The following is an 8,898-nucleotide window of genomic DNA, read 5'->3' on the forward strand; positions in this document are numbered from 1 at the left end:
TAAAATGTCTGACCGGAACAAGCCCACGATTTTCGCATCTCCTCTTAATATTGATGATCCCATAAAATTTGGGTTTAATTCAGCAAAAATTGGCCCGAGAAAATAGGGATGGGGAAATGATTATTGCTCTAAAAGTGCAAAAACTGGGAAAATTAAACAAGGACCATAACTCCTTTAGTTAAAGTGTCGACCGGGAAAAAAGGCGAAGATTGAAAAAAATCTCCCGTTGGGATTGAAGGTTCCCCCTTTAAGTTTCCCTTTAAATTCCAGCCGAAATTCAGAAATTTTATTTATTCATTTATTTGTTTGGGGTTTTTTCGTCAATCGAACAGTAAGGGTTGGGAGGGGAAGTAAACATGGAAAAAAAATTGCTCAAAAATGCTACTGCATAAACCCAAAAAAAAGAACCCTGAACCCCTTTTAAAGAAGGGGTCTGACCAGAAACAAAGGGAACAATTTTGGCCCCTCTCCTTTTTTGGGAATTTAAGGTTCCCATACAGTTTTCCCTTTAATTCCACCAGAAGTTGCAGAGAAGTAGGGGGGCGGAACCCATTTTTGCTCCCAAAATGATAAAAGCATAACTAATCAAGGGCCATTAAATCTGATTTAAAAAAGGGCTGAGTGAAAAAAGCTGTGAAAAAGCGCCCTCGTTCCTTTGATAATTTTAATGATTCCCCCATTAAAAAATTTTTAATTAAAAATTTTCCCGCCAGTAAATTCGAAAACTAGTGCGGAAAAAAATTCCCCACAGACAGACAAAAGGGGCAAACGGACAATGCCAAAACCAAAAAACCCCTTCCCAATTTTTATTGGCAGGGATAAAAAATTAAATTTAACAAAACCGTGTTTTGGGATTAAAAAAGGAAAAAATGAAAAAAAATTAATGAAAAAAATTTACCTTCCACCTATCTATAAATTTTCCTTTCCGTGGGTCGTAGGGCGGCAGGAAAAATTTGGACGCCATGGGAAATTTCTATGGAAAAAATAAAAAACACATAAAAACAAAAAGTTTCAGTTTTGAAAAATTAAGAAAAAATTACAAGGGGCTAAATAAAATTTTCATTAAAATTCCCAAATTTTTGGAAACAGTTTAAATTTCAAAAGTAAATAAACTTTTCAACCCCAAATTTGGGGTGAAGGGCAAATATATAAAGGGGGAAAGGGTTTAAAATTTTTTAAACTATTTATTTAAAATTTTTGGTTTTTTTTTTTTTTTAAAAAAAACTTATCATTCATAAAGTGGCAAATTGATGAATTAAATTTCCCCAGTTCATCTTGAAAGGGAAAAAAAGTTTCCCTGTTTTTGGGAAAACAGCTTGTAACTGTTTTCCCCAAGGGCCCCCCCCCTTTCAAACTCCTAAAAAATACCTTATAATATAACAAAATGTTTTAAAAAAAATGTGTTTTTATTTCGTCTTTAAAATTTGGGATGGGAAAAGGGGCATTTTTCCCGGGAAAAGGGAAATGGTTACCCTTAAAAAGCTCTCCCAAAAAAAATTTTTTTAAAAAATTTTTGGGGGGAAACCCTCCCCTAAACCCAAAAAACCTAATTTTTTGTGAAAAAATAAATTTCAAATGGGTTTTAAAAACCCCGTAACCCGCATTTTTAAATTAAGGTAAGGAAAAAAACTGTGAATAAAAAAGAACCCTCTCTCTCACCCCTTTAAAACTGCCCAAAATAGAAAAAATTAAAGTACCCGAAAAAGGTTTAAAAAAAACCTTAAACCCCATTGGGTCCAAAAAAAATTTTTTAAAAATCAACCAAAATAAAACCAATGAATTAGACATTTCAGTAAACTAACCCTTGACAAAGTCAACCCCTTTAGTAAAAAATCTGGATGAAAATCAGCAGTTTTTAAAAAGTATCTGGACAAATTTTTGACGGACGGGCCCGCAGACATTCCCCAAAAATTTTATATTTAAGTGGCTTCCTTTTGTTTCTCCCATGTGGGCCATTTTCCCAAGAAAAAAAAAATGTAAGGGCAAATAAAAAGCTTCTTCTGAATGAATAGCCTTTAAAGGAAAATTTTCCCATTTTTTCCATAGCCCCCCCTTTGGGGGCAACCTTCTAGGGACAAAACGTTACTTTTAAGGGTCAGGGGAAAAAAGGTTTTCTAATTTTTCCCGGAAATTCCGCTTTTTACCAAAGGGAAAATGTTTCCCATGCAGATGAACGAACAAAATATATAAATTTTGTTTTTATCCCCCGCCAGCAAAAAACAATTTGCTTTTTAATAAGGAAAATTATCCCTTTTTAAAAAAATCTTAAAGGTAATTAAAATAAGAATAACATTAACGAAAATTTTAGTCCATAAATTAACTTTAAACATTTAAAACATCAGAAAAATTAAAAGTTTTAATTTAATTTAAACGGCTCTCTTCTCAAAAAAATTCCCCTTCTTTTGTAAATTACATTTTAAATTTATTTTTAAAATTGCAGACAAATATGAATTTTTGGGGGGCAAAAAAAGGGTTTTTAAAATTTTCAACAAAATTACAAAAATGGAAAGATTTAAAAAACCCTCTTTAAATTTAATTGGGGGTAAGTTTTAAAGTTTTATGTTTGTAAAAATTTTAAAACCCCAAAATAACAAAAATTTTTTAGAAAAAAATTTTTTTTAATTAAATTTCGAAACATTTTTATACTGAAATCTTAATTCCGTTTTAAAAAACAAATTTCCCGTTCCAAGGTTTTTTCTAAAAAAATTTTCTTAAAATTAATTTAAGTTAACAAATAATAATTTGATAATTTTAAAAACCCAATTAAAAACCCAAAAGTTCTGGAACCATGCTCAAAAAAAAAAGCAAAATCTCCCCGGGAAATTGCTTAAATGTTTTTAAAGGGGCTCGGAGTGATTTTAAAAACATAAAAAAAAGGTTTTTAAAAATACTCGGGGTTCAAAAATCAAAATTTTTAATTGTTGCCGTGTGTGAGTCACTTTAGGCTACCCAGGCCCGGTGTATTGTTTTAGCTTTAGGGCATTTTTTAAAAATTAAAAAGTTTTAAAAAACAAACTGTAAAAAAACACCTTTTTTGGAAGACCCCTTTAATTTCCTTTTTCAAACAAAAAAATATCTTAAAAAAAAAATGTATTTAGGGCCCCTAAACCACCTTGCTTTGAAAGGGAAAAAACAGAAACACAAAAAATGAACTAATTTTCAGATGAATGAAATGCACCTGAAAAATATAGGGCTACCCTTTACAAGAAAGGGGGTACAACTCTACAAAGCAAACTTAAATTTGGGGAAATTGTTTTTTAAAAATTTGTAAAGACATAAAGGGATATGAAAATTTAAAAAATGAGGGAAATTTGATAAAAAAAACAAAAAATAAACAAAAGGGTTTTAAGCATTTGATAAAGAAAAAAAAGTTAAATATTAAAATTAAAACATAAAATATTTTTTAAAAGAGAAAAAATTTTTATGTAAATGCTCATTAAAAAAAAGGTAAATTTTACTTTTAAAAAATTTTGCATTACAAACCTTTAAAAAAAATTTTTTTTTCCTTTTTCAACTACCATCATGAAAAATTCCTTTTTTAAAGGGGAAAGAAAAACAAATACCTCTTTTTTAACTCATGAAATGAATTTTGATTATTTTTTAAACGGGCCCTTCCCTTTTTAAAAAATTTTCCCATGTTTTAAAAAAACAATCAAAACCGCCAGTCAATTACTGATTTTGGCCAAAAAAAAAATGTAAAAAAAATTTTTGGTCTAAAAAAATTGCATGCCCTAACTTACCCCCAAAGAGACTTATGTGTTTTTCTTAACTTTTTTTAATTTGTAATTGACCTGTTTTTTTTTCTCTCAAATTTTTTTTCAAGCAGGCCCAAATAACTCCAAAAAATACTTAAATAAAAAACCCAAAAAATTCACATGATTTTAAAATAAAACGGGGAAAAATTCTTTTTTTTAAAAAAAAAGAATTTTTTAAAAAAATTCCCAAAAACTTTGAAAGGGTGTGTGCTTTGAACAACAGTGCCCCAAAGATCCAAAAAAAACATCTCACAACCAATTGGGGGGGGAATAATTCAATCTTAATAATAATAGAAAAAAGGGAAAAAAATTAAAAATTTTCTTAATGACATCCCCCAAAGGGAAAAAATTTTAATATCAAATTGCGGGGTTTTTTCCTAAATTTTCGGGTTTAAGAAGATATTGTTTTCCTCCAGAAAATTTTTTTCCAAGAATGGGCTCTTTTTAAATGAAAACCTTAAACCCCCTGAATTTTTGTAATGGTTTTTCCCCTGCTGAAATTTTTTGGAAAAAGTCAAATTAAAATTTTTAAAGGGGTTTCCCAAAATTAAAAGATAAAAAAACATTTTAATATACAAACATTTGTAGAGTCTGGTCAAGAGTTTTATAGATGCAGCCCGGGCCCTGATTTTGACTCAAATATTTGGGGTGTGAAAGGTTAAAAACTCACTTCTAGCTGGTTAAGGGTTTTTAAATATTTCTTTCACACAAAATAAAGAGGATTAGGGTAAGGCAAGTTAAAAGATTTAAACCAGATCAATTGCCAACTTTTCTATTATAAGGGCCCTTTTAAGTTTTTAAAAATAGCAGAAAACCATTCTGTCATAAGGGAAAAATCAACTTGGAAGCAAATACCCCAAAATCAAACTTAGCAAGTTTGATGACAGAATTCAAGTTAAAAATAAAAGTTTAAAATTTAGAAAATTTTTTTCTTTAAATTTTTTTTTAAAGGGAATGAAATGGCGGGTGTTGTGGTGTTTTTTTTGGTTTTGGGGGGGTTTTTAACTTTCCACAACGAAAGGCCCAAATGGGGATTTTCCCAAATTTTTACTGGGGGAGAAAGCCCCAATTTCCCCTCTTTTTTTCGGCAAAAAAGGGGCACAAGTCGAATTATTGACATTCTGTAAAAAATGGGTTTTTTGAGTACATATCTTTGGGAAACTCGACCTAGAGAAAGCCCTTTAACTTAATTTTTAAAAAAATTTTTGTTGTTTTTGGTTTGTTTTTAAGTTGGAAACCAACATTTGGGTTATGGAAAATTTTCAGCTTTTTTGGTGCAGGAATTTCCTCGGGGCGTCCCCCCTTTGCATCATTTCAGTTTAAAAACGGGCAAAAAAATTTAAAAAACCCCCAAATTTTTCATGGGTATCTGAATAATTTCCAAACATGAGAGGTAAATTTTTACACATTTAAACTCATAAGGATAAAATTATAAAAAAAATTTGTCAAAAAAAAAAAGTTTTAAAATCCAGTTAAATTTTTTTTTGGGGCATAAATAAGACAAGTACCGCCCAGTTTGTATATTGTGGGGAAAGAATCCAAAGCGGGACTCTAGCTCCAATCATTTGTTTTCATTCTTACTTTGTATAAAATTTTTAAATACGTAATACAAATCCTAAGTCCGCCCATTTTACACTTTTCAAAAAAAAACCCCTGAAAAAAAAAAATTATGTATACAGTCAATATTTTTTTAAAGGCGTCTTTGGGGGAAAAAGAAAATTTTTTTTTTTCTTTTTTCAGCAGAACGGTAAACCCCAAAAATGGATTTTTTTGAAACAAAAACAAGTCTCGAAGCTAGCGGGAAATGTTTTCCCTTTCAAAAATAACCCTAAAGCTGCAACGGTAAAAACCCAAAATGGGGTTAAGGGTAACCCGCTTTGATTTCTTTTGATTTTTACCATTTTGGCAACGGATCCCCCTTTTCAGTTTTTTTCAATTTTTTCTGTTTTAAAATCTTTCAACAATAAAGGTTTTGGAAAATCCTTTTAAAATTAAAAATTTTTTTTAAATTCAAATGAAAAAGTTTACTTTTTTAAAAATTAAATTTAGACAAGCAAGTACACTTTAAAATTCCCTTTGTTATTTTTTTAGATTCAAATTTTGAAATTTTTTGGCCCAACCCTTGGTCTTCATTTGGGAAAATTTTTATCAACTCGGTTTTTCCTTTTTTAAAAACACAAGACAAAAAAATTCTGGAGGGTTTTTTCTGCTTCTCGGGTTTGGTTTTAGTGGTAACCTTTTACCAAAAATTTTATGAGGGATAAACAGGGTTTTCGGGCCTGAAAATGGGAAAATAAAGCAAAAAAATTTAAAGCAATAAAAAAACTTTTTAAAAAAAATTTAAATTTTAAATATATAAGTTTGTTTAAAATTTTTTTTTTAAAAAAACAAATGTTTCTTTTCTTTGCAGGTAGAGGGGGAAAAAAAAAAATATCTTTTTATCCTTTTTCACTTCCTTGGGCTCTTTTTACCCATTTTTTTTGGGCAGAACCCCCTTAGCCCACACCTATTGCTTTATTTTTTATTAGGGCACCAGTCAGAAAAGGGTAAAGAAAAAAGGGCCCTTTAAAGCATTAGATAAAAGAGACTTCTTTTTAAACACAAAAAAAACTTCACCGGGAAAATTTTCAAAAACAAATAAACCCAAACGGAAAGTAAATTTTAATTTTGAACCTCCCCTCCTACACACTCCCTTGACATGTCTGTAAATGGTAAATTTAAGCAAGATGGAAATATTGGCAAATTTTTGCAAAAATTAAACGAAAATAAACTAAAATTTTAAAACTCTGGGGCAAAAATAAAACCCAAACCCTGTCAAAAAAAATGCTACACTTGCACGTTTTGCTTATATTTCCACACGCGAAAATTCTTGTTTTTAATTCGCTAGTTTTTTTTGAAAACCTAAAAATTTCTACTTTATAAATTTACATTAAGTAAAGGGTAAAGTTTTTACTTTTATTTTTTCATGAAATTAAAAATTTTACCTTATTTTTTTTCACAGTTTTTTAAATCGTAGTTACACCTTTTCCGGGCCTTTGACCATTTTAAAAATTTTTATTTTGTTGTTTTACGTTTTCCCCACACTTTCTTCGGGAAATTGAGAAACCCTCATCCCAAATTTCCCACATCATTCCTTTAAAGACAAACAATTGCAAAATAATGTAACAATAAGAGAAAAACAATGTTGATGAAGCCCATAAGCAAAAGCTAATTTTTTGGGGGAAAAATTAAAACTTTTTATATAAATTTAATGCATTTTGTCCCAGGACATTTTTTCAAAACCCGCCCTTTCGCGGGCTAAAAACAGTTCCTTCAGGGAAAAGGGATGAAAAAGGGCACCCGGGATAGCCAGTTGGAAAAAGCAGCGGGAGGGGGTTTTCTGGGGGCCCCGCCCAGACGGCACATTTTTCCCCCTGCAAGGGTTTTTTTTCCAAAAAATTTGGGAAAAGGGGGATCAGTATTTTGTTTTTTGGGAAAAATTAAAACACAAAAATTTTGCAAATTTTGGGAAAAAAAGGGGTTGGGTTTTTAAGGGAAAGAGTTTTTGGATAAAAGAAAATTTTCCTTTGGAAAAAGGCCTTGTTATAGTTTTCTGTTAAAAGGGTTTAAAAAAATAAATGCCCTGTAACATGTTTTAAACACAAATTATGTCTACAATTTTCAAACTGAAAAACATATTAAAAATTTTAATTTTTTTTAGGCTTTTGAAACTCAGTGGAGTTCCCTTTAAAAACAAAGAACATTGGAAAATTTTGGCCTTTTTTTTTTTAAGGGGCAATGTTATGTCAAAATGTTGTTTCCTAGAACTTTCCAAAAAAGATTTTTTAAAAATATTTAAACTTTTTGTATGAAATTTGGGTAAATTAAAAGTTTTAATATACATGTAAAAAAAAAAACATGAAAAAAAATAACACCCTGAACCGTTTCTCCTCTAAAAAACCTCAACAATTCTTTTTTTTTTTTTTTCTTGAAAAACATCCCCCTACTTTTTCCCCCTTTTAACCCTTAAAATTCCCACTGACATATCAATTTCCCTCTATTTGGTAGCTTATTCCTTCTTTTCCTTTTTTTCCCTTTAAAAAACTTTTTTTTTAAAAATTTTTAAAAAAGATTTTTTTTTCCCCTTTTTCATCATTTTTAATTTTTTTTCCACCCCCATTTTTTTTTAACTATTCTCCAATCTTTAGATTTTTCCCTTTAAACAGTCCTCAATTTTAAAAGTTTTTTAGTTTTTTTTTGTAAAAAGGGGAAAATTTTTTTTCTTAAAAATCGGTTTCTTTTTTAAAGCCCCTTTTCTTTTTTAAAATCAGCAAGGTTTTTTTGTTTTGTCACAGTGCAGGACTGGTCCTTTCCGTCGGGCCATCTTCAAAGAATACAGGTGATGTACATTGGGTGTACCTGTCTAATGGTTATGAAAGTTTGAGGTTTGGGTTTTTAAAATTTTTTGACAAAGTCGGGGAAGAACTTCCCTGGTTTTTCTTTCCATTCGCATTTTTCTTTTTTGTTTTCCTGAAAAAAATTACTTTTATAAATCAACATGTTTTTTTTGTATAAACCCATCACAAACGCAACACAAAAGCCCCCAACTCTCAAACAAATTAAAATAAAATCTATAAAGTTTATTTTTCCTATTTTTAAAAAATTTTTTTTAAACAAGAGCACCAAAAAATGGGGCAATATGAAACCCCGTTTTTTTTTAAATTTTTATGAAAGCATAAAATATTAAATGAAAAATTTGGAAAATTCCCGTGATAAAAAAACGGGAGAAATTTTAAAGTCAAGAAAGTCACCCGAAAAGAACCTTTAATATTGCCTTGATCACGGGGGCGTCATGTTTAGTTAACAAATTTAAGCTAGAAGAAACATTAACAATATCACAATGTTTTTTATCCAAAGTATTTTCATAAAAAATTAATCAAAATTAAAGGGAAAAATTTATAAGTAAAGTAAATTTTTGGAAACAAATTTTAACAAATATGAAATGTGATATTTGATCTGGATTTATTTTTTTTTTCAGAAAAAAAAACCTCTGTAACTTTTTAAAGTTTTCATCTAAATATTTTATTTTTAATATTTTTTCCCAATTCTTTTAAATGTGTTTTAAAAAACCTGTTCAGTTTGTCTCTAAAGGTTTGTAACAGCT

This window comes from Ruditapes philippinarum, unplaced genomic scaffold, assembly GCF_026571515.1.
Source record: "Ruditapes philippinarum isolate M1 unplaced genomic scaffold, ASM2657151v2 ctg9356_1_1_1_1, whole genome shotgun sequence".
In the NCBI taxonomy this organism is placed as follows: domain Eukaryota; kingdom Metazoa; phylum Mollusca; class Bivalvia; order Venerida; family Veneridae; genus Ruditapes; species Ruditapes philippinarum.